The sequence below is a fragment of the Molossus molossus genome, unplaced genomic scaffold, assembly GCF_014108415.1.
Source record: "Molossus molossus isolate mMolMol1 unplaced genomic scaffold, mMolMol1.p scaffold_m16_p_16, whole genome shotgun sequence".
NCBI lineage: Eukaryota > Metazoa > Chordata > Mammalia > Chiroptera > Molossidae > Molossus > Molossus molossus.
Genome location: NW_023425351.1, coordinates 10,683,022 through 10,708,484, shown reverse-complemented (window position 1 = coordinate 10,708,484; position 25,463 = coordinate 10,683,022). Strand labels below are relative to the sequence as shown.

At 36.3% G+C, this 25,463-nt stretch overlaps 1 non-coding gene across 1 annotated transcript; it reads right to left on the bottom strand.

The window, feature by feature from the left end:
• Positions 1 to 12,544: 12,544 nt before the first annotated feature.
• On the bottom strand, positions 12,545 to 12,651 carry LOC118631958. Its single transcript, XR_004959943.1, has one exon. It is a non-coding gene; the product is annotated as a U6 spliceosomal RNA (small nuclear RNA).
• Between the last annotated feature and the right edge of the window lie 12,812 nt (positions 12,652 to 25,463).

Below are 25,463 nucleotides of genomic sequence, written 5' to 3'. Positions count from 1 at the left end.
GGTTATTAATACTTACAAATGTATTCATAGAAAAATCAAACTGATGCCTTCTTTCAGGTATATTATCACATTTTGAATTAAACTTTGATGAGTAGTACTCAAAACATAAAATTAAGTCATCATCTTCATATCATGATTATTTCATACAAATTTAAAAGTATAATAAATAGGAAAGATCATTTAAAAATCTGTCATATAAACAATCTCAACTGAGTGAAATCAGATTGTTGTCCTTAAGCTTCCCCTTTTCTTGATAGCTGTGTATATAGAAGATATCATTAGGTCTTTTCTGCAGACTTATTGATTATTCTTGGTCAGATTGTTGTAGTACATTTTTATGATAAGGACTATGTAATCCGTAACATTCTTTTTAAATATCTGGACATCATTTTGTGGCTAAATTTTAAGGGAGATTGTTCACAATCACAGATATCCTCTCCAATGAGACTACCCTTGGCAGAATCGCAGTGCTCAGTCACACAGTGGGTGCCCTTCATGGTGCTTCTGTTGTTGCTGGGGGCAGTTATATTTGCTGCTCAGACTCTTGGACTTGCCTGTTACAGGAGTGCCTGTTTGGGCTGTGAAATGTGGAAGTGGATTGTGGTCAAACTGTTTGGATCACTCATACAGGGGCCCACGGGAAAAACTCAGTTGAGGAGACACACTGGATTTGCCCTGGAAAGAGTCTCCACATTGCTGCCTGTAGTCTGTATTTGTCCTGTACCAGACAAGGCAACAGGCCCCACAGCCCCCTGCCACAGACTGAGCACGCAGGGAAGGACTCGATCCTAACAGCGGCCACCGCTGCAGGCCAGGCTGTGACAAAGGCTGCCCGTTTGCCTCTCACTGGAGGAAGCCACGTGGCATGAAGCATGTTTCCTCCCCCAGGCTTTCTGTGCCTTTCTACCACCTTTGACTCTGAATGAGCACTAGGTTAATCACATTCTAAACTAATTCTTCAAACTAATCTGCGACCACATTGAATTTTACCTGAGCCCTATGCTTCTGGAAAACAGTGATGATCATGAATCCCTGGAGTTTTTGTTGTACCGGAAACAGCAAAGGGCCACCCTTCCCCAAAAGACCCAGGTAAGTCCCGCGACATCCTCTTTCATCCCTATGAGCAGGATGGACACGGCTCCTCCAAGTGCCCATTCATTGCCTCATAAATGAGGACGCGAACTGTTTGTCCCCCCTGACCAATCTGTATGGACAAAATGCCCGCAAACTTGATTTGCTCAATTATTGTCAGGTTTCCCTTCTTCCCCTAGGATTCCAGTTCTGAACAGAGAACAACTCCTCCTTGATGGCTGACCTGAGGGGAAAACATTCTCTCAACAATTGCCCATAGGCCACCCCCTCATCCTAGCTGATGCCCTAGTCCTTTTTAACCTTGCTTACTCTTCCCTAAAAAGCTCAGCTCTCCTGTGATCTCTGAGACACTTGCAGAGCTCACTATTGGAGCATTCTCCCTATTGCTATAGTTCCCCTTCCCTCCCTAATTGAATGAAGTGCCCCTTACCCACATCCGGGTTTGTTTTAATTTCACATCTGTGTAATGTGCTCAGCTTTCCCAATAAGATACAGTTTGATAACAATGAGCCTTTATGGCAGAAGCTACTCAAAAACGAGCTGGTGGTCTGAGTACTTACCTCCCCTTCTCCTGGTGCATATGTCTTAGTGAAACACTTTGATCATCAAATGCAGCTGCCCTCCCCAAAAAGAAATGATCTCCTCTAGGAGATATGGTCAGTAGGAAAGGCAAGGATGGTAATATAAAATTATTTGGAATTTTTTTTTTAAATTCGGGATTCTCTCTGACTACTACTAGTATGTCATTCTTTCTCCTAATAGCAATCCCAAGCTAGGCAAATTGGCATACACTCAGGGTGACAGCCTGTCAGCAAAGGGACTGACTTTTGATCTTTTTTTTTTTTTTTTTTACTTTTTAACAGACTGTTTTTAGAGCAATTTTAGGTTTACAAAAAAAGTTGAATGGAAAATACAGAGTGCCCATACAATCCCTGCCCCTACACAACCACAGCCCCCCCCCCCCCCACTATCAACAGCTGGCATCAAAATGGCACATTTGTTACAATTGATGGGCTTACATGGACACAGTGTAACCAAAAGTCCATAGTTTACATTAGGGTTCACTCTTTGTGTATATTCTATGGATTGAGACCATGGTATAATGACATATAGTTACCATTATAGTCTTACAAGGTAGTCTTTTGTTATTTCTAAGAATTGACTCACCTTGGGAGGTGCAGTCCCTCCAGAATCAGCAAGGTACCAAATGCCAGAGCATCAAGAATATAGGAAATAAGAAAACATAGTAAACACATGTAATTATAAATGCCATATAAATTTTGTGGCAGTAGAAGGAGAGCAACCACCCAACCCCCGAGGAGGAAACACCTTAGACTCAGGAGTTGCAGGAGAGAATGCATGAATACTGTCAGTATTTCTGAACTGCCCCTGGAGCCTTCTTCCAGATAGAGAATGCCCTTGCTGGTACTGCTGTAAGTACTTTGAATTTAACAAATCCTTGGTCTTCCATATCCCAGTAGAGTTCTCTGGCCATGAGGCAGCAAGGAACAGCCGAAGTTTCTGCATGAGCCATGCAAAAACTATGGATAATGCAACAGATATGCAGGTAGATTGAACTCAGGCAGTCCCTCTAGAATCAAAGTCTGGAGTCTAGTATTCAAAGACTGACTAGGGAACCTAAGGCTTACCAGATGGTAAGGCAGGAGGGCCCAGGGGAGGCCACTTGTGGCCTATAACTGTTGCATGTCTCACTGGGGGGTGTGGAAGATGGTGACAATTGTAAAAGCATTATATTTCCAAGGGTTTCACATCTGCTTTCTTGTTTGAATGTCAAGTATTTACTTGCTTCCTGGAGAAACACTGTGGTTTGTAGCTTGGAGTGGCTATGGTGGTTATGAGAAAACTTCAAATGTGTAAGGAATGTCCCTGGTAAATCAGGAAGCCTTAAGTCAAACACTATATGAACAGTTTTACCTACTAGAGTCATTCAAATAGAAAAAGTTTTAAGAAATTTGTCCCTGACTCTATCTGAAGTGATCGATGACACCAACTGGCCTGGAAGTGAAGTCAGCTTCAACCCACTGAACAGGGTTGTTATGATAAATTTGCCTTACACTTTCTCCAGGTAGGCCAAGGCAAAATCTGCACACAGTATAAATACATTCTGTTAAACCAAGATTAATGCCTTGGGCCAAGTGGAAAGGTCCATACAGAAACCTAAAGAAAAAGCCACCTGGCTTTCCAGCATAGAGTATACTGGAATTTATTTAGCTGGCTAGATCCAGGACTCTGGGGAGGTGGGGATAGAGGGAAGACAATGACCAAGATTAATAATATTATAAGTTGTTCTCATCCTACTACTCAGTCCTGCTGGTAAAAACTACATAAAATATTCTATACAGGTATAAGCCCAGCCTCTATAAGAATATTCAGAATAGCTGATGGAGATTTCATTATATATATATATATATATATATATGAAAAAATTGCCAAAACTCATACCCTGTAGAATCAAGCAGTGCAGCTCTTAGGAAACAATGCTTTATAAATATTTTCATGTTTCTGAACAATCCAGGCTTTTTATGTGTGTGTGTGTGTGTTGATTTTTCAGGGAGAGAGAGATAGAAACATTGATGTGAGAGAGAAACATCAATTGGCTGCCTCCTGCAAGCCCCCAACTGGGGATTGAGCCTGCAACCTGGGCATGTGCCCCAACTGGGAATCGAACCGGGACCTCTCAGTCCATGGGATGCTGCCCAATCCACTGAGCCACACTGGCCTGGCAATCCAGGCTTTTTGAGCAATGAAAGTTGACATGTTAGAAAGATAGTATCTCCTTTCCTCAGAGTCACCATCTGCTCCCAATTAAAGAATAATAAAACTTGGAAAGTAGGTTATAAAAACGTAGGGACAGTCCCTTCCTCTTTTGAGAGAAGATTTATTTATCTTCCTGAGTGAAATATAAAGTACCTATCTATTGAATTACCTATCTAATCTATCTCCAGAAGAAAGAAAAACGGCTGTGCCTATTGTCCTATATGAGTGATCCTATAAAACTTTTGGTTTCACAGTTTTGGAGTTCCTCTCCTGTGGCACCAATTCTATTGTATACACAGGTGATACTCAGGTGATATCCCATTAGATAGCCCAATGGGGAACTGAGGTGTGAGGGATGGATGGAAGATATTCTGTAAATAATTAAACATCTTTCTGATTCAGAGGCCTTATGATATCATCCAATAGGTAGCAATTCAGACCTTCACAGTTTCAAAACTAAGAGGAACAAAATATAGCAAAAAGTTAAGATAGAAAACAAAAAAAACAATGTAAAAGAAAATTAAACCCTAGTTCTTTGGTGGAAAAATGTGAACAAAATAGATGCTAACCTAGATTGTTTTATAGGCAAATGTTATTATATTCAAAATATAGTTGTTCCCTATTTTAGAGAAAGCATTACAGAGGATTAAAAAATAGGAAAAGGTATTCAATTTTTAAATAAAATTAAATGATCATAGCTTCAATTCAAACAGTGGACTACAGAAAAAGAAAAATATTAATATAGATCACTTATGAACACATGGATGAAAAGTACTGAATAAAAACTCAAATATAACTCATCATGACACAGTAGGGTTTATACCTGGCATGTAAAAATGGTTTAACATATAATTTATCCCATTAACAAATTAAAGAGGAGAAAATGACTAGCCCAATGGAAGCAGTAAAAGCATTTAATAAAATCACAATTATTGGTGATAAATTCTCACAACAAAACAGAAATTAAGGGAATTTTCCTTAATCCCATGTAGTGTATCTATGAAACAACCTATAGTAAAAACATATAAATGAAGTGGATCTTTAGATTAATTATCATTACAGTTGAAAACTAGATTAAGAGTCATTGCTGCTATATTGTGAATATAAAAGGCAAGAAAAATAGAACTAGAAAGAGGTATCCAGAATTAACATTTTATGAGACATCTACAGATTATTATTAAATGTTTTAACTAGATATTTAATATAAAATTATTTCCATATATCGATAATGACAGAATATATGAAATAAAAATATTAATCGTAAAAGTAATATAAATCACAAAACATACAGAAACAAATCTAACAAAGATGTACTAGAAAGTCGGAAAACAATATTAATATATCTAAAACACCTACATAAACATAGAAATAAATCACAAAAACCACGAGGTCAGTCTTTCCCAAAATTAACATATAAATGCATATAATATAAACATTTCAACAGAATTTTTTGTGGAAAGTGACAATTGACTAGAAAAACAAAATAGATCAAAGGGTCAAGCAATGGCAAACAAGTATCAAAAAACAAGAATAATAGTGACACTAGGCTAGTATAACCTTACCAGAAAGTAAAGTTACTTGCCAGATAGTGAGGTTATACTAAAATTGTTGTTGTAAAGAGCTGTTGGGATAGTGCAATATTGGTGCAGGGATACACACATAATCAATGTTGAAAACCACAGAACCAAAAAGAGATCCATGTGTATTGAGAATCTTGATATACAGTGAAGGAGGAATTGCAAATCAATGTACCACATATATGTAAGATAATTGTAGGTGTATTAAAGTTCTATATGTGAAAAATAAAACTTTAAAATTTTTAGAAGAAAAGATAGGAGAATATCTTTATAAGGTTAGAGTCAGGAAGGGTTTCTTTAGCAAGACACAAAAAGAACAAACAATAAAAGAGAAGACTGATAAATTATATTATTAAAATTTTAAGTTTCTGTAAAAGGACTTTTATAATAAAAGTGAAAAGAAAAGCTCATATAGAGAAAATCTTCAACAAACACAAAGGTCTTTGCATTGACTGTTGAAGAACTTCTGAAAATCTTCTGAAGAAGATTTGAAAATCTTGACAAACTTCTGAAAATCAGTATAAAAATAAACTAAAAAAATAAACATAAGAAGAAACTAAAACAGCCAATAAACTTGTGTAAAAAATGTTCAACCAATCTAATAGGAAAATACAAATTTAAAAAGCCACAATAAAATAATTCACATACATCATATTGAAAAATTTTATTACACTACAATAATATAAAATATTGAGGAGTGTGTAAAAGAATGGCAACTCTCAAAACTTAGGACAGATCTTAGACATGTTCCAGAGAGGATTATATGTCTAAGACCCAGTCACTCTAAATCTAGGCACAAACTCAGGAGAAACTGGCACATGTCCAAAGGAGATATGTACAAAGTGTGCATTGCAACATTATTTGTAATATTTCAAAACACCACCAATGAACAGAAGAATGAATTAGTAATATATAGCATATTTATTAATTGAAATACTACATAAAAATAAAAGTAAACAAACCCAAATTATGTATACCAATGTGGATAAATCTCCAAAAATGTTAAATAAAAAATGCAGATTATGGGATGGTACGTACAAATGTTATAATTTTCAGTGGGATAGGAATGCAAGGAATACATTGCAGGTGAGCTACAAAAACTTAAATTATTTATGTAAGATAAGCTTAAATTTACTCCTGTTTTAAAAGTAGATTATTCACCTCTTAAATATACTTATTCCATTAAGGAATCATCCTAAAGTTTTATTGGACTGATTGCCTCAATTACTTTGACAGTAAAAAGTTGTGTTGCTACTTTGCATACTGTTTGGGAAAAATAGAATTGCATGGTGATTATATTGAAAATACTAAGGCAAAATTTTTGACTTGCATTTAATTTAATTTTAATAAGAGTAAATGTTAACTGAATAAAATATTTTTTTCACCCTCACCTGAAAATATGTTTATTGATTTGAGAGAGAGAGAAACATTGATGTGAGACAGAAACATCCATAACTTGCTTCTTGTATGTGCCCTGACCAGGGATCAAACCCACAACCTAGGTATGTGCCCTGACAAGAATCAAACCTGCAACATTTTGGTGCATGGGATGGCACTCCAACTAACAGAGCCACCTGGCCAGGGCTAAATAAAATAATTTTTGAAACATTCTTAACAATTTCTTGTCTCTGTAATAGGCAATGAAGAATAGGTAGACATATCCTAGAGGGAAGAGTCCTTTTGCATATGGTGGCTGCACCTGAGGATTGTTTGGGAGAGGTCAATGCATTTTTAGCATAAATTCTCAGCTCCTGATTTATTTTGTTCAGTTTAAAAACGCTTTAGGGACTTACGTCCATAGCCTTACAAAGGCCCTGCCAGAGATATGTGCTCAGTTGCAGGTGTATTATGACTATAAGGTACTCAAATTTATGAAAGATTGATGTATAAATAAGAATGACTCTTATTAACTTACAGTAGTCATCTGTTCTTCTTTTATATATATATATATATTTTTTTTCTCATGATCGTTCTTTTTTATTTTTGTTACAGATGTTTCTCCTTTTTCACCATTAACACCCTTCTCCTCGCCCCCCTGAACACGTCCCCAGCTTTGTTGTCCATGTCCATTGGTTATGTGTACATGCATATAAGTTCTGTGGGGTTTTTTTTGTTTTGTTTTTTATCCTCACCCGAGGACATTTTTCCATTTTTTGTACAGATAGAGTGGGAGGGAGAGAGAGGAAGAGAGAGAGAGAGAGAGAGAGAGAGAGAGAGAGAGAGAGAGAGAGAGAGAGAGAGAGAAACATCGATGCAAAAGGGACACATCAAGTGGCTGCCACCCGCACGACCATCCAGGGTCGGGGACAAACTGCAACCGAGGTACATGCCCTTAGCGGGAACCGAACCCGGGTCTCTCTGGACCACAGGCAGACACTCTAACCGCTGAGCCAAACCAGCCAGGGCAAGTTCTGTGTTTTATCTCTTCCCTCCCCCACACCCCCTCTTCAGAGGGTTGTCAGTCTGTACCCTACTTTCACGTCTCTGGATCTACTCTGTTCCTCAGACTGTTATGTTCATTATATTCCACAAATAAGTGAGACCATGTGATATTTGCCTTTCTCTGCTTGGCTTGTTTTGCTTAGTATAACACTCTCCAGGTACCTCCATGTCATCTCTGAGGACAAGAGATCTTTCTTTCTTACAGCTGAATAGTACTCCATTGTGTATATGTACTATAGCTTTTTTATCCATTCGTTTACTGATGGACACTTGAACTTGAGCTATTTCCAGATCTTAGCTATTGTACATAGTGCTACTACGAACATGGGAGGAAATATATTTTCTGATTTATGTTTCAGGCTTCGTAGTGTATGTCCCTAGAAGTGGGATCATGGGGTCAAATGGTAATTCAATTATTAATTTTTTGGGGTAACACCATATTGTTTTCCATAGTGGCTGCACCAGTCTGCATTTCCACCAGCAGTGTCCACTTTTCTTCACATCCTCACCAACACTTGTTTGAAGATTTCTTTCCTTTTTATTCATTAATTTTTGTTACAGATGTTTCTCCTTTTTCCCCCACTGATTCTCCCCTCCCCCTCCCTCCTGTCCTGTCCCCAGTTTGTTGTCCATATCCACTGTTCATGCATACATGCATATAAGTTCTGTGGTTTATCTCTCCCCCTCACCCCCTCTTCTGGGGATTGTCAGTCTGTACCCCACTTCCACGTCTCTGGGACTAACCCATTCCTCAGACTGTTATGTTCATTATATTCCACAAAAAAATGAGATCATATGAAACTTGTCTTTCTCTGCTTTGCTTGTTTCACTTAGTATAATACTTTCCAGGTCCCTCCATGTAGTCTCAAAGGATACGAGATCTTTCTTTCTTACAGCTGCGTAGTACTCCATTGTGTATATGTACCACTGCTTTTTTATCCATTCGTCTACTGGTGGACACTTGGGCTGTTTCCAGATCTTAGCTATTGTAAATAGTGCTGCTACAAACATGGGGGTACATATATTCTTTCTGATTGGTGTTTCAGGCTTCTTAGGGTATATTCCTAGAAGTGGGATCACTGGATCAAATGCAAGTTCAATTTTTAATTTTTTGAGGTAACTCCACATTGTTTTCCATAGTGGTTGCACCAGTCTGCATTCCCACCAGCAGTGCACTAGAGTCCCCTTTTCTCCACACCCTCGCCAACACTTGTTGTTTGATGATTTGTTGATGGTAGCCATTCTGACAGGTGTGAGGTGATACCTCATTGTTGTTTTAATTTGCATCTCTCTGTGATTAGTGATGTTGAGCATTTCTTCATATGTTTCTTAGCCATTTGTATGTCCAGTTGAGGTGTCTATTTAGATCCTCTGACCATTTTTCAATTGGGTTCATTGTCTTTGTTTTGTTGAGTCATATGAGTACTCTATATGTATTGGAAATTAACCCCTTATCTGATGTATCATTGGCAATTATGCTCTCCCATACAGTGGGTTCCCTTTCCATTTTGATGGTTGTTTCTTTGGCTGTGCAGAAGCTTTTGAGTTTGATGTAGTCCCATGTGTTCATTTTCTCCTTTATTTCTGCTGCCTTAGGTGATGTATCAGTGAAAATTCTGTTGCATATGATATATGAAATTTTGTTGCCTACATTTTCTTCTAGGATTTTTATGGATTCAGGAATCATATTTAAATCTTTTATCCATTTTGAGTTTATTCTTGTGTATGGTGTAAGTAGATGATCTAGTTTCATTTTTTTGCATATAGCTGTCGAATTTTCCCAACACCATTTATTAAAAAGGCTGTCTTTACTCCACTGCATGCTCTTGCCACCTTTGTCGAATATTAATTGAGCATAATGTCTTAGGTCAATTTCTGGGTTCTCTGTTCAGTTCCACTGATCTATATGCCTGTTCTTGTGCCAGTACAAAGCTGTTTTGATTACAGCAGCTTTGTAGTATAACCTGATATCTGGTACTGTGATCCTACCTTCTGTGTTCTTCTTTTTCATTATTGCTGTGGTTATTTGGGGTCTTCTTTGGTTCCATAAGAACTATTGAAGTATTTGTTCTAGTTCTGTGCAATATGCTATTGGAATTTTGATGGGGATTGCATTGAATCTGCAGATTGCTTTGGGTAGTATGGACATTTTAATTATGTTAATTCTTCCAATCCATGAACAAGGTATGTACTTCCACGTTTTTATATCTTCCTCTATTTCTTTTTTCAATGTCCTGTAGTTTTCTGCAGATAAGTCTTTTACTTCTTTGTTTAAGTTTATTCCTAGGTATCTTAATTTTTTTTTGCAATGATGGTAAATATAATTGTTTTTTCAGTTTCTCTTTCTGTGAGTTCATCATTGGTGTATACAAATGGCATCGATATCTTGATGTTAATTTTGTATCCTGCTACTTTGCCAAATTCATATATTAAGTCTAGTGGATATTTGACGGAGACTTTAGGGTTTTCTATGTATAATATCATGCCATCTGTGCATAATGACAATTTTACTTCCTCCTTTCCAATTTGGATCTCTTTTACTTTTTCTTCATGTCTGATTTCTGTGGCTAAGACTTCCAGTACTATTTATATAAGAGAGGCAAAAGTGGGCATCCCCATCTTGTTCCTGTTGTGAAGGAAAATATTTTTAGTTTTTGCCCATTGAATATGATGTTGGCTGTAGGTCTTTCACATATGACCTTTATTATGTCAAGATGTGATCCCTCTATTTCCACATTGCTAAACGTTTGTATAAGAAATGGATGCTGGATTTTGTTGAATGCTTTTTCAGCATCTATTGATATGATCATGTGATTTTTATCTTTCATTTTGTTTATGTGGTGTATCATATTTATTGATTTCTGAATATTGTACCAGGCTTGCATCCAAGGGATGAATCCCACTTGGTCATGGTGAATAATTTTTTTGATGTATAGCTGGATCCCATTTGCTAGTATTTGTTCAGGATTTTGGCATCTATGTTCATCAGAGATACTGGCCTGTGGTTTTCTTCTTTTGTAGTGTCTATTTCTGGTTTTGTAATTAGAATTATGCTGGTCTCATTAAACAAATTTGAAAGTCTTCAATCTTCTTAAAAATTTTGAAACAGTTTGAGGAGAATGGGTATTAATTCTTCTTTGATTGTTTGTTAAAATACCCCCATGAAGCCATCCAGGCCTGGGGTTTTGTTTGCTGGGAGAGTCTTGATTACTTCTTCAATTTCCTTAGTTGTTATTGGTTTGTTCAAGTTTTCTATCTTGTCCCAGTTCAGTTTTGGGAGACTGTGTGTTTCTAGAAATATGTTCATTTCACTAAGATTGTCAAATTTGCCGCCATATTATTGTTCATAGTATTTGTTAATGATCCTTTGTGTTTCTGTGGTGTCTGTTGTTACTTCTCCTCTTTCATTTCTGATTTTGTGTATTGAGTTCTCTTTTTGTTTCTTGGTGAGTCTAGCTAAGGGTCCATCAATCTTGCTTATCTTTTTGAAACACCAGCTCTTTGTTTTATTAATCCTTTGAATTTGTTTTTTGTTCTTTATGTCATTTATTTCTGCTCTGATCTTTACTATTTCCTTCCTTTTACTTACTCTGGGGTTTTCTTTTTGTTTGATCTCTAGTTCTTTACGTTGTGAGGTTAGATAATCAATCAGAAATTTTTTTGTTTCTTTAGGTGGCCTGTAATGCTATGAACTTTCCTCTCAGAACTGCTTTTGCTCCATGTTATAGATTTGGGGTTGTTGTGTGTTCATTTTCATTGGTTTCCTGGAAGTTTTTCATTTCTTCCTTGATCTTCTGGGTAATCCACTGATTATTTGATGACATGGTATTTAGTGTCCATGTGTTCAAATTTTTTTTGCATGTTTTTGTTGGAATTGATTTCTAGTTGCATGCCATTGTGACCTGAGAAGCTGCTTTATATGATTACAGTCTTCTTCAACTTGTAGAGACTTAGTTTGTGTCCTAAAATGTGGTCTATCTTTGAGAATGTCCCATGTGTACTTGAGAACAATGTGACTTCTGCAGTTTTGGTGTGTAATTCTCTGTAAGTATCTATTAAATCCGTGTGATCCAGTGCTTCATTTAGAGTCTCTGTTTCCTTGCTAACTTTTTGTCTAGAGGATCTATCCATTGATGTCAGCAGGGGTGTTGAAGTCCCCTGCTATGATTGTATTGCTGTTTATTTCTCCTTTGAAGCCCTCCAGAAGATTTTTAATATATTTTGGTGCTCCTATATTGGGTGCATATATGTTTATCAAGGTTATATCTTCCTGTTGGATAGATCCTTTCAATATTATGTAGTAATCTTCTTTGTCTCTAGTTATGGCCTTCATTTTGAAATCTATTTTATCAGATATGAGTATTGCTACCCCAGCTTTTTTTCCTTTCCGTTTGCTTGGAAGATTTTTTTCCATCCCTTCACTTTTAACCTATATGAGTCTTTTGTTTGTGAGGTGGGTCTCTTGTAAACAACGTATATGTGAGTCATGCTTTCATATCCAGTCAGCTACTCTGTGTCTTTTTTTTGGAGCATTCAGTCCATTTACATTTAAGGTGATTATTGATATGTACTTATTTATTGCAATTTTTGTTTAGTTTGGTTATATTTTTCTTCCTATTTCTTCTACTAATTACAGCAGTCCTTTTAGCATATCTAAAATTATGGAACACTTCACAAATTTGTGTGTCAGCCTTGTGCTGGGGCCATGCTAATATTCTCTGTAACATACCAATTTTAGTATATGTGCTGCTGAAGTGAGCACTCTTTGGTCCACAGGTCAACGCTCTAACTGCTGAGCCGAACTGGCCAGGACCATCTATCAATTTCTTTCTTTCTTTATTTTATTTATTTATTTATTTACTTTATATTAATTTATTTTATTTATGGATGATTCTCCTTTTATTCCCCATTGACACCTTCCTCATCCCTCACACACTGTCCCTGGCTTTGTTGTCCATGTCTATCGGTTATGTGTGTATGCGTGTAAGTTCTGTGGTTTATCTCTTCCCTCACCTCACCACCCCTTCTGAGGGTTGTCAGTCTGTACCCTACTTCCACGTCTCTCGGTGTATCCAATTCCTCAAAGTTTTACGTTCATTATATTCCACAAATAAGTGAGATCATATGATACTTGTCTTTCTCTGGCTTAGGATAATACTTTCTAGGTCCCCCATGTCATCTCAAAGGATAAGAGATCTTTCTTTCTTACAGCTGCATAGTACTCCATTGTGTATATGTACCAAGCTTTTTTTTTTTTTTATCCTCATCCGAGGACATTTTTCCACTTTTTTATTCAGATAGAGCGGGAGGGAGAGAGAGGGAGAGAGAGAGAAACATCGACGTGAAAGGGACACATGGAGTCGCTGCCACCCCTATGACCCTACCAGGGCCAGGGATCAACTGCAACCAAAGTACATGCCCTTAGCGGGAACCGAACCCGGACCTCTGTGGACCGCAGGCCGAAGCTCTAACTGCTGAGCCAAACTGGCCAGGGCGGTACCAAGCTTTTTTTCCATTTGTCTACTGATGGACATTGGTGCTGCTTCCAGATCTTAGCTATTGTAAATAGTGCTGCTGTGAACATGGGGTACATATATTCTTTCTGATTAGTATTTCAGGATTCTTAGGGTATATTTCTAGAAGTGGGATCACTGGATCAAATGGAAGTTCAATTTTTAATTTTTTGAGGTCACATCATATTGTTTTCCATAGTGGCTGCATCAGTCTGCATTACCACCAGCAGTGTACTAGAGTCCCCTTTTCTCCACACCCTTACCGACACTTGTTGTTTGAAGATTTCTTGATGGCAGTGATTCTGATAGGTGTGAGGTGATACCTCATTGTTGTTTTAATTTGCATCTATCTGATGATTAGTGACGTTGAGCATTTCTTCATATGTCTTTGAGCCATTTGTATATCCTGTTTGGAGAGGTGTCTGTTTAGTTCCTCTGCCCATTTTTTCATTGGGTTCTTTGTCTTCCTCTTGTTGAGTTGTGTGAGCACTCTATATATTTTAGAATTTAACCCCTTATCTGATATATCACTGGCCATGATGCTCTCCCATACAGTGGGTTGCCTTTCCATTTTAATGATTGTAGCTAAGATACTTTCTTTTCTTGAATAGCTAGGAAACTAAATGTATTCTCTAAAAGTTGCTAAATTAACAAAAATACAGAACAAGAGAGAGATTTTCTTAATGATATGTCCACTAAGGACATGAAAATATTACAATGAATTATGCTTTATCTCATCTCAGCATAAATTTATGTCCAGCATTTTCATGCTTCCCAGGTATGGATTCTGCCTGTAGGTAATTAAGCATTACAAACATATTTTCTGTAATCCTCACAATTAGGCTGTGCAGTACCTATGTTCAATTTCCCATGTTACAAATGAGCAAATTGAGGTTCTGGGATGTTAAATAATTGGCTTAAAGCTACATTCTTTGTACCTAGTAGATGGTACAAGGATTCAAACCCTATTCTTTTGACTACACCAGTGGTTCTCAAACATTTTTGTCCAAAATATCTTGTTGTGTGTGGATTATACCTATTCATAATTACTATGTTAGGAAGAAAAAAAACAAGACTCTTAAAATATTTTTAATTGTTTTAAAATAATAATAAATTTATTACATGATAACAAATATATATATATATATATATATATATATATATATATATTAACTTACTCTTTAAAAAAATAGAATGGCACTATTTACCATATGTTGAAATCTCTTAAATGCTTGGTGTAGCAGAAGGCATCTAGGATCTCATATTTCCCTCTGCATTCTATCTATAGAAATTTGTTGTGGTTGGAATATAGAAGGAAGATATTTATGAGAATTGTAGCATCGAAGAACCAAGAAGTTATAGTTTTTAAGATTGTCTTCCTCTGGGTTGGATCCAAGTTCTGGTGCATCTCTGTAGGAAAAAACGATGGAAAGAAAAGAAAGTGTGCCTTAATTCTATGACAAATTTAGATTTTTCACAATTCTTTCCTGACATTGCTCCCTCCTCAAATGCTGTCAATGTCTATTTCTTCTTCCTCTTCTTTTTTTTATTTTTTTATTTTTTTATCCTCACCTGAGGACATTTTTCTATTTTTTTGTTGTTGTTGTTCAGGTAGAGTGGGAGGGGGAGAGAGGAAGAGAGAGAGAAACATCGATGTGAAAGGGACACATCGAGTGGCTGCCACCCGCACGACCAACCAGGGCCGGGGACAAACTGCAACCGAGGTACATGCCCTTAGCGGGAACTGAACCCGGGTCTCTCAGGACCACAGGCCGACGCTCCAACCTCTGAGCCAAACGGGCCAGGGCTTCTTCCTCTTCTTATTTGTTGAATATTCCAGGTCTAGTGCACTGTATTTGTTTGAAAATCAATGCTAAATGAATAAATGTATACCTAACTCAAATCAATCTCATCTCTACCTCAAATAAAACTCACTTCACATTTCTAGTTTCTCAGTTACTCCCAAAACATAGTCATCCTTCTACTGAGATATTCTTGAATGGCTATGGTCCTTCATGGCCATTACCTGAGTTCCTTCACGTGGTCCCTACAGACCTTCTGAGAAGACCCTTAGAAGCCCTCACACTATTGTCTTCCATAAACAAATCAACCATCATCATAAACAAATCAACCATCATCCACTTTGAGAAAATAAGGCAAGTATCAGTGGTAATTTAGTAATACAATATAAAGCAAAATTTTCAGATTTGAGTTTACATTTTTTCCAAAACTGAGAGATTGGAACCTTTGAGAAAGGCTATAAACAAAATATTATTTCTTTAAAATAGAATTGCCTTAAAATAATCCAATTTAATTTCATATCCTCAATGAGTCAGGAATCAGTTTTATCTCCAGAGCTGCCCAGTATCATTGGGATTAGAGAGATGCCCACTGATGTCTCCATTGGTTATACCTTCACCTGAATTTTTCCAGGACACCTTGTCATTGCTAGCAGAAAGTAGTCAGCTTTTTCAAAATTTCAGTGTGTGTGTGTGTGTGTGTGTGTGTGTGTGTGTGAGAGAGAGAGAGAGTGATTTGTAGACATATAAAATATAAATGTATTTATAATCACATTTTTGAAAAGCTCAACTCTATAAAAATAAAAATTATAATAAAACAAAACCAATTTTATGCAAACTACTTTGATAGTTGATGGAAAACAGGTTTCTCCTTTTTTGGTGTTTTTATTTGCTGGTGTGTATCTACCCTCAACTTTTATAATTAATGTCTAATCATTAAGATAATCAAAAACTGAAAGAGAGAACTGGCAATATGCTAGGAATCTTAGATGGTGTACATACCAATTTGGAGAGGTCAAATCAGCTACAATTAGGATTACTTAGTTTTCCGTGCTGGTTATTTACCCTCTTCAGAAATAAGTGGGAGAAATAATAAAAAAGTATTTATTTATAACTAATGGTGAGCACTTAAGATTTTTACTCATTTCTAAGAGCTACAAAAAATACAAAGTATGAAAGATTAAATGGTGAACATTCCTGTCTTTCATCAATTTCATCAGTCAGCAGTTGGTTTTAAAGCTTATCTTTTGCCACATTGCCTGGAATCCTGCTGTTAACTCCAGGATTTGGCTTTCAGTTCCTATAGAATGTTACTTTGAAAGTGTGTTTTTCTCTGTATGTTACCCAGATAAAGACCGATTTTCCCCTGCATTTTCCAGTAGAAAGCTGGTTCTCTCTCATTACCATAGCAGCCTGCAGTCCTTTGTATGTTTCCCTCCAGTTCTGGACTAATACTGAGTGCAAAGTGCACAGTAGAGCAATTACAAGGACTTTTCAGTTTTCAGACTGCCTGCTCAAAGGGCAGGAAAACCAATACCTACAATTCAGCTTATTAATGTGATTTAGACTCTCCAAACTGACTAATAATGTAGCATTTTGTAAAATGATCACAGGTAATATAAATAATAATAAATTTTTAAAATCCAACAAACCACATTAGCCTCAATCAGGATTATTATTATACAAAAAAGGCATAGCAGAAATGTGGTCAATGTAAAATGTTTTAATGATCTTTGCTAAATGAGATTATGAAAATAAAAAATATATATAATTGACTATTTGACTACTATATTAATATTACTAAGTAAATTATATGGTAGGACTCACTGGAGTGCTGTGCTTTTAAGTCAATAGTCAGGCAAGTTATAGTGATAACTATGAAAGAAAGAAAAGCAAAAAAAAATTAAAAAGAAAGAAAGAAAGTAAAACAATCAGATAGTTAAGAAGCTAGATTTACAGAGCACTGTATAAAGAAGTGTAATTAAGTTCTTATAATTAGAGAAATTCTGTGCAAAGCACCTAGGAAGTCCTCAAAGGTCTTATAGAGAATACAAGAACAACAACTTGCAGCAAAGACAAAAATTAAAACTACTATTTACTTGTGATGATTCACTGAGCTATGATAACATGATATTGTGTTCAAAGATTCATGATTATTTTCTTCACACAAAACTATGCCAAGTTAAGAAACACCTTAAGTCATTTGGTAGATGACCAATAAGAAGGAGGATTATATAAAAATAAGGAACTAATAAAGATTAGAAAAGAAATAAATAAAACACAAGATAGAAAATGTTGGAAAAGGCAGTCTTGTATACCCAGTCTTTAAATCCCTGCTCAGGCATGTGAGAATTCTTAGGCTTGGAATATTACCTTATGAAGAGAGAAAGATTCCTCACAGCCTGTATTGGACATATGGCTATGTACAGAAATATATTTTCCAGATTCCAAGACGGCAACAGATTAGGTGGAAGCTACGCTGACTTTCTCCCAGGACCAAACTGGAATTACAACTAAAATATAGAAAACTCATCCAGAATAACCAACTGAAGACTAGCTGCAGAGAAACCTTATAACCAAGGACTTAAAGAAGAGGCCACATCAAGATCAGTATGAAGTGAAGAGGTGCAAGAGGGCTGTCTGGGCTCCTACAAGTAGCAGCTGAAGTTCCAGAGGGATATCTCACCTGCAGGGGTTGGGTTTCCTCCTGAGAAATATAAAGTCTAAACCTCAAGCTGGGCTCCCCTGCCCAGAGCACTGGAACCAGGAAAGGTGCCCACATAACATCTGCTGTGAAAAACAACAAGGTTTCTGTCCACCAGGGAGAGATAGCTAGAAACACAGGCATCCTCTTAAAGGGCCAAAACACAAAATTTTATTTGCAGCCACTTACCTTGGGAGGGTAGAGTGCACTAGATCTGCATGAGAAAAGCCTGAAGTTGGTGGCTCTAAGGAGAGAATTGAGAGGACAGCTTCCAGTATCACTGTGCTGAGTCATTCCCTCATATTGGAGAAGCCATTTTTCTCAGGCAGAACTTTCCAATCCATGCAGCATTAGTCTGGGGGAGCAAGAGCCCCACCCATTGGAATCAGCCTTGCACCATTGGAATCAGCCTTGTACCACTGAGTGGAGCTTACATCCTACAGAAAACTATAGCTGGAAGCTCATGAAGTGACTGAAACTAACAGACAGCCTGCAGGCAAAGGCAGATCTCTGGGTGACTTGAGTCTTTGCCTATTCTGCTCCTGGACCTGGGTCTATTAAAAGCAGACCTTGGTACACAATTTGGTCATTTCCACATGCAACCAGGCCCAGCAGAGGGAACCACAGGCAGTTGATCACACATAGCTTCAAACAGGTTTCTCAGGGAGAGTCACAAACAACATCTGACATTGGCTTTACTGAAGTACCTGTAAAGAGGCCCAGAACCAATATACCCAGTGGCCAGCTTCAGACAACAACATAGCAGGATCTAAGAAGCTTCATAAGCAGCACATAGGCAGATATTACTGGAAACCAAAACCTACTGAGGTAAATTCCATTTCATATGATCATCACCTGCACAGAAGCCTGCATGCTGTGTTGGAGGTTGAGTCTCACTCTCAGCCAGCCTGAAAGTCAAGCCTATGCATGAATGGGTCAATGCCAATCAAGACTGAATTACAATAGGAGAGCCCACACAGCATGCACAAGGGACATTCTTAGAGCACCCAGTTCTGGTGACCAGGGAGACTGTGCCACTGGGTCCCTCAGGTCACTAACTACAAAAGGCCACACTACCAAGTCTGGGAGTCAGAGAAGATCTACCCAATAAATACAAATACAAACAGGATGTCAAAATGGGGAGACAAAGAGGCACGCTCCAAATAAAGGAACAATATAATTCTCCAAAAGAAGAGCTAAATTAAGTGGAGGTAAGAAATTTATTAGATATACAGTTCAGAGTAATTATTATCAGGATGATCAACAGCATGAATTTATATAGAAACCATTAAAAAATGACCAGTCAGAAATAAAGAATGCCATATCTGAAATAACAAGTACCCTAGAAGGAATAAACAGCAAGCCCAATGAAGCTTAGGACTGAAATAGTGATCTGGAAGACAAGGTAAGAAAAACACCAAATCAGAGCAGCAAAAAGAAAAAAGAAAAATACTTAAAAATAATTAGGATAATTTAAGGGACCTTTGGGACAACATGAAGTGTAACAACACCCATGTGATTAGGGCACCAGAAAGAGAAGAGAGACAGCAAGGGGTCAAGACCTATTTGAAGAAATAATGTCTGAAAACATCCCTAAACAGGTGAAGGAAAAGACATACAAGCCTAGGAAGCAAAGTGAGTCCAAAATAAGGTCACCCAAAGAGGCCCACACCAAAACACATCATAATTAAAATGCCCAAAGCTGCCCTGGCCGGTTTGGCTCAGCGGTTAGAGCATTGGCCTGCGGTCCGGAGAGACCCAGGTTCGGTTCCCACTAAGGGCATGTACTTCGGTTGCAGTTTGTCCCCGGCCCTGGTTGGTCGTGCGGTGGCAGCCACTCGATGTGTCCCTTCACATCGATGTTTCTCTCTCTCTGTCTCTTCCTCTCTCTCCCTCCCACTCTATCTGTAAATAATAATAAAAAAAAATGCCCAAAGCTAAAGACAAAAAGAAAAATCTTAAAAACCACAAGAGAAAAGCAGTTAGTTACCTAAAGGGAGTTCCCATAAGACTGTCATCTGACTTTACAACAGAAACATTTCAGGTCAAAAAAGACTGCAAGGGCCCTGGTCAGTTTGGCTCAGCGGATAGAGCATCAGCCTACGGACCAGGGAGTTCAAAGTTCAATTCCAGCCAAGGGCATGTACTTCAATTGTGGATCATCCCCAGCCCTGGTTGGGGTCATGTGGATGGCAACCAATCAATGTGTCTCTCTCACATCGATGTCTCTCTCTCTCTCCCCCTCCCACCCTGTCTGAAGTTAAACGTAAAAAAAATATCCTCGGATGAGGATTTAAAATAAAAAGAGAAAGAGATTGCAAAGACTTAATAACCAAGACTACTTTACCTACCAAGGTTATCATTTAAAACTGAAGGAAAAATAAAGAGCTTCCTAGACCAGAAAAAGTAAAGGAGTCTGTTGCCACTAAACAAGTATTACAACAAATGTTAAAGGGTTTGCTTTAAATAGAAAAATTAAAAAAAATAAAAAATAGAAGAAGATAGTTAAAAAATATAAAATGGCAATAAATACGTACCTATCAGAAATCACTTTAAATGTAATGACTTAAATACTCCAATCAAAAGACATAGGCAACTGAATGGATACGAAAAAAAGACCCATGTATAAGCTTTCTTCAAGAAACCCACCTCAAAATGAAAGACACACGCAGACTAAAAGAAAAGAAGTGTAAAAAGGTATTTAATTCAAATGGAAAGGGCAAAAAAGCTGGGGTAGCAATAATTATATCTGACAAAATAGACTTTGAAACCAAGGCTATAGTAAGATACATAGAAAGATACCACATAATGATAAAGGGAGCATTTCAACAAGAGGATATAACTCTTATAAATATTTATGCACCCAACATAGGAGCACCTAAATATGTAATGCAAATCTAAATGGACATAAAGGGAGAGATTGACAGGAATACCCCTTATTGTAGAAGATTTTAACACCCCATTGACACCAATGAATAAAACTTCCAGACAGAAAATCAACAAGGAGACAGTGGCCTTATGAAATAGATATCTTCAGAGCATTCCACCCCAAAGCAGCAGAATATACATTATTTTCAAGTGCACATGTAATGCTTTCTAGGATAGACCACGTGTTAGAAACCAAAACAAGCCTCAATTAGTTTAAGAAGAGTAAAATCATATCCAGTATCTTCTCTAACCATAATGCTATGAAACTTGAAATCAATCAAATGAAGAAAACTGAGAAACACACAAGTACATGGGCACCAAATGAAATGTTAGTAAGTAATGAATAGGTTAGATCAAGGTAGACATCAAAAGATACCTTGAGATGAATGAAAATAGAAACACAACCCCAAATCTGTGAGAAATAGGGGAGCAGTCCTAAGAAAAAATTATAGCAATACAAGCCTGTTTCAAGAAACAAGAAAAAGCTAAAATAAACAATCTAACTTTACACTTAAAAGGACTTGAAAAGGAACAACAAACAATGCCCAGAGTGAGTACAAGAAAGGAAATAATAAAGATCAGAGTAGAAATTAATGAAAAAGCCAAAAAAAAAAAAATACAAAGGATCAATGAAACCAAAAGCTAATTCTTTGAAAAGTTACACAAGATTAAGAAACCTTTATTGTCATCAAGAAAAGCAGAGATAGTACCAAATAAATAAAATCATAAATGAAGAAGGAGAAGTAACAACTAATACCACAGAAATACAAAGGGGTATAAGAAAATATAAGTAACAACTATATGCCAACAAATTGGACAATCTGGAAGAAATGGATAAATTCCTAGAAACACAAAATCTTCCAAAATTAAATCAGAAAAAAATCAGAACATAGAGAGATTATAACTAGTGAAATTGAAGCAGTAATCAATACACTCCCAACAAGCAATAGCTCTGGACCCAATAACTATATAGGAGAATTCTACCAAACATTCAAAGAATTAACACCTATCCTTCGCAAACTATTCCAAAAAATTCAAGAGGCAAGAAGACTTCCAAATTTATTTTACAAGGCCAGCATTATCCTAATTCCAAAACCAGATAAAGACATGACAAAGAAATAAAATTATAGGTCAATTCCTCTGATGAACATAAATGTTAAAATCCTCAACAAAATATTAGCAAGCCAGATCCAGTAATACACTAAAATGATCATACACCATAATCAATTGGGATTTATTCTGGGGATGCAACGTTGGTACAATATCTGCAAATAAATAAATGTTACATACCACAATAACAAAATGAAGAATAAAAACTATATAATCATATCAATAGAAAAACATTTGATAAAATCCAGCACCTATTTACCATAAAAACTCACAGAAAAGTGGGAATAGAGGAAACATACCTCAAGGTAATAAAGGCCACATATGACAAACCCACAGCCAACATCATTCTCAATAGGCAAAAACTACAAGTTTCCCTCTTAAGATTGGGAACAAGACAGGAATGTCTGCATTCACCACTCTTATTTAACATAATACTGAATGTCCTAGTCACAGCAATATGACAAGAAGAAGATAAATAAAGGCATCCAAATTGGAAAGGAAAAAGTAAACCTGTCATTATTTGCAGATGACATGATATTGTATATTCAGAACCTTAAAGATTCCACCAAAAAACTACAAGAACTGATCAATGAATTCAGTAAAGTAACAGGATAAAAAATAAATATGCAGAAATCAGTTGCATTTTTATACATAACTAATAAAATATCATAAAGGGAAATTTAAAAAAAAATCTACTCACAAGAGATTAAAAAAATGATAAAACAACTAGGAATAAATTTAACCAAGGATGTAAAAGACCTGTACTCAGAAAATTATAAGACACTGAAGAAAAAAAAGGAAGAAGATATAAATAAGTAGAATCATATAATATGTTCATAAATAGAAAGAATAAACATCATTAAAATGTCCACGCTACCCCCCAAAATCTACAGATTCAATGTAATTCCTGGCAAGGTACCAATGGCATATTTCACAGAACTACAACAAATGTTTTGAATGTTATATGGAACTACAAATTAACCCAAAAAGCAACAGTGATCTTGAGAAAGAACAAAGTCACAGGAATCACACTGTACTACAAGGTCGTAGTTATCAAAACAGCATGGCACTTACATAAAAACAGGCATATAGAACAATGGAACAGAATACAGAGCCCAGAAATAAATCCATGCCTTTATAGTCAATTTATATTTGACAACAGAGACAAAAACATATGATGGACTAAAGATAGTCTACTCAAAAATGGTGTTGGAAAAATTGGATAGATACATATAAAAAATAAACTCAATGGATTAAAGAATTAAACGTTAGACCTGAAAACATAAAATTTCTAAAAGAAAACATTGGCAGTAAAATCTCGGACATTTCTCATAGCAATATTTTCTCTAATATATCTCTTTGAGCAAGGGGAACAAAAATAAAAAATAAACAAATGGGACTACATCTAACTAAACAGTTTTTGCACAGCAAAGAAAACCATCAATAAAATGAAAAGAAAATCCACTGAAGGGGAGAACATATTTGTCAATGATACATCTGATAAGGGGTTAATATCCAAAATTTATAAAGAACTTACAAAACTCAACACACACAAAAAATAAAATAAACAATACAATTTTAAAATGGGCAAAGAACTTGAATAGACACTTATCCAAAAAGGATGTACAGATGGCCAATGAACATTTGAAAAGATGCTTTATTTCACTAATCATCAGAGAAATGTTAGTTAAAACCATAATGTGATATCACATCACATCTGTAAGAATGGCTATCATTAATAAATCAATAAATAACAAGTATTGGTGAAGATGTGGAAAAAAGGGAACCCTCACGCACTGTTGGTGGCAATGCAAATTGGTGCAGCCACTATGGAAAGCAGTATGGAGTTACCTCAGAAAATTTACAATTCCACTTTTGGGAATATATCTGAAGCAACCCAAAACACAATGTTTATTGCAGAATTATGTGCAATATCCAAGATTTGGAAGCAGCACATGTGTCCATCAGTAGAAGAGTGGATAAAAAAGCTGTCGTACATTTACACACTGGAATACTACTGAGCTGTAAAAAGGAAGAAATTTTTACTTATTTGAAAGCATGGATGAATCCAGAGAGTATTATGCTAAGTGAAAGCTAGTCAGAGAAAAACAAGTACCATATAATTTCATTCATATTTGGAATTTACCATATAATTTCATTCATGTTTGGAATTTAATGAACAAACTGAACTACCAAGAAAAATAGAGACAGACTTATAGAGAGAAAACAGGCAAGCAGCTCTGGTGGTGGTGGTTATTGAGCAAATAGAGGGACTGAGCAAAAAAAGATCATGGACATGAATGACAGTGTGGTGATTGCAGGGAAGGAAGGGTGGTGGGTGGATGTGAAAGAGGGCATAGAGGTGATAATGGCAATGAAAAAAAATAAAGTAAAAATAAATTTAAAAAGAAATATATTTTCCCATTTCAGATTTAATACATACTCCTTTATTCTGTTTAAATTAATGCATCCATTCAAGCATGTTTCTTGCTTTCTACATTTCAAACCCCACATGAGAGAGTTGGAATCCTTCCACTCCATTATAAAGTAGCCTGTGTGCAGCTACACTGCCCACATTGACTGCAAAGTGAATCCACTGGCCATGGAAGGACTGACACACTGCAAAAGGCAGGATCTTATGCACTGTCTCTCCTCTCTTGCTGTAAGTAAACAGTCTACCACTTGAGCCTGGTGTGTGTGTTGTGTTTTCTCAATGACTTCAAATCATGCTCTGACCTCTTCCCTCACTAACACTTATCAACCTTTTAACTTTGGCTGCACAGTGGGGTCACCCAATAAACAATGCAAGAGAAAATCAACACAGGGGAGAAAAGGTAGTTTCTTAAAAAGTAAATCTTGACAAAACCTTAGCTAGACTGGCCAGGAAGAAAGAGAAAATATTCAAATTGTTAAAATTAGAATTAGGGAGGAGACAAAACAGATCATATACAATATAAGGAAATACTATAAAAATTGTATGCCAAGAAATTAGATAAGTTACATGAAATAGATAAATTTCTAGAAAAAATATAATTTATTGAAACTGACTTAAGAAAAATAAAAAATCAGAACAAGTAAAGAAAATTAATTAGCAACCAAAACACATTTACTAAGTAAAGCCAGGAATAGATGGCTTCACTGGTGAACTCTAACAAATGTTTAGAGCAGAATTAATCTCAATACTTCCAAACAATTCCAAAAAAGGGAAGACAACACTTCCCAATTTATGCTATGAGATCAGATTATTGTAATAATAAAACCAGACAAATGTAATACAAGAAAGTAAACTAACAATCAATACTCTTTCTAAATATGGACCAAAATACTCAACAAAATATTGGAAAACAAATATTTTTCTTGATACAAAAACTCAATAAAGAATAGAATATAATTTTTCAAAAAAAATTACATAGCATAAATCAAATTGAAAAGTTAGATGCTGAAGAAATTAATACAGAAAAGACTTAAGTGTTCTAGGGAGGGAATGAAAGCTATACAGACCACCTCCCAGCACCAAACT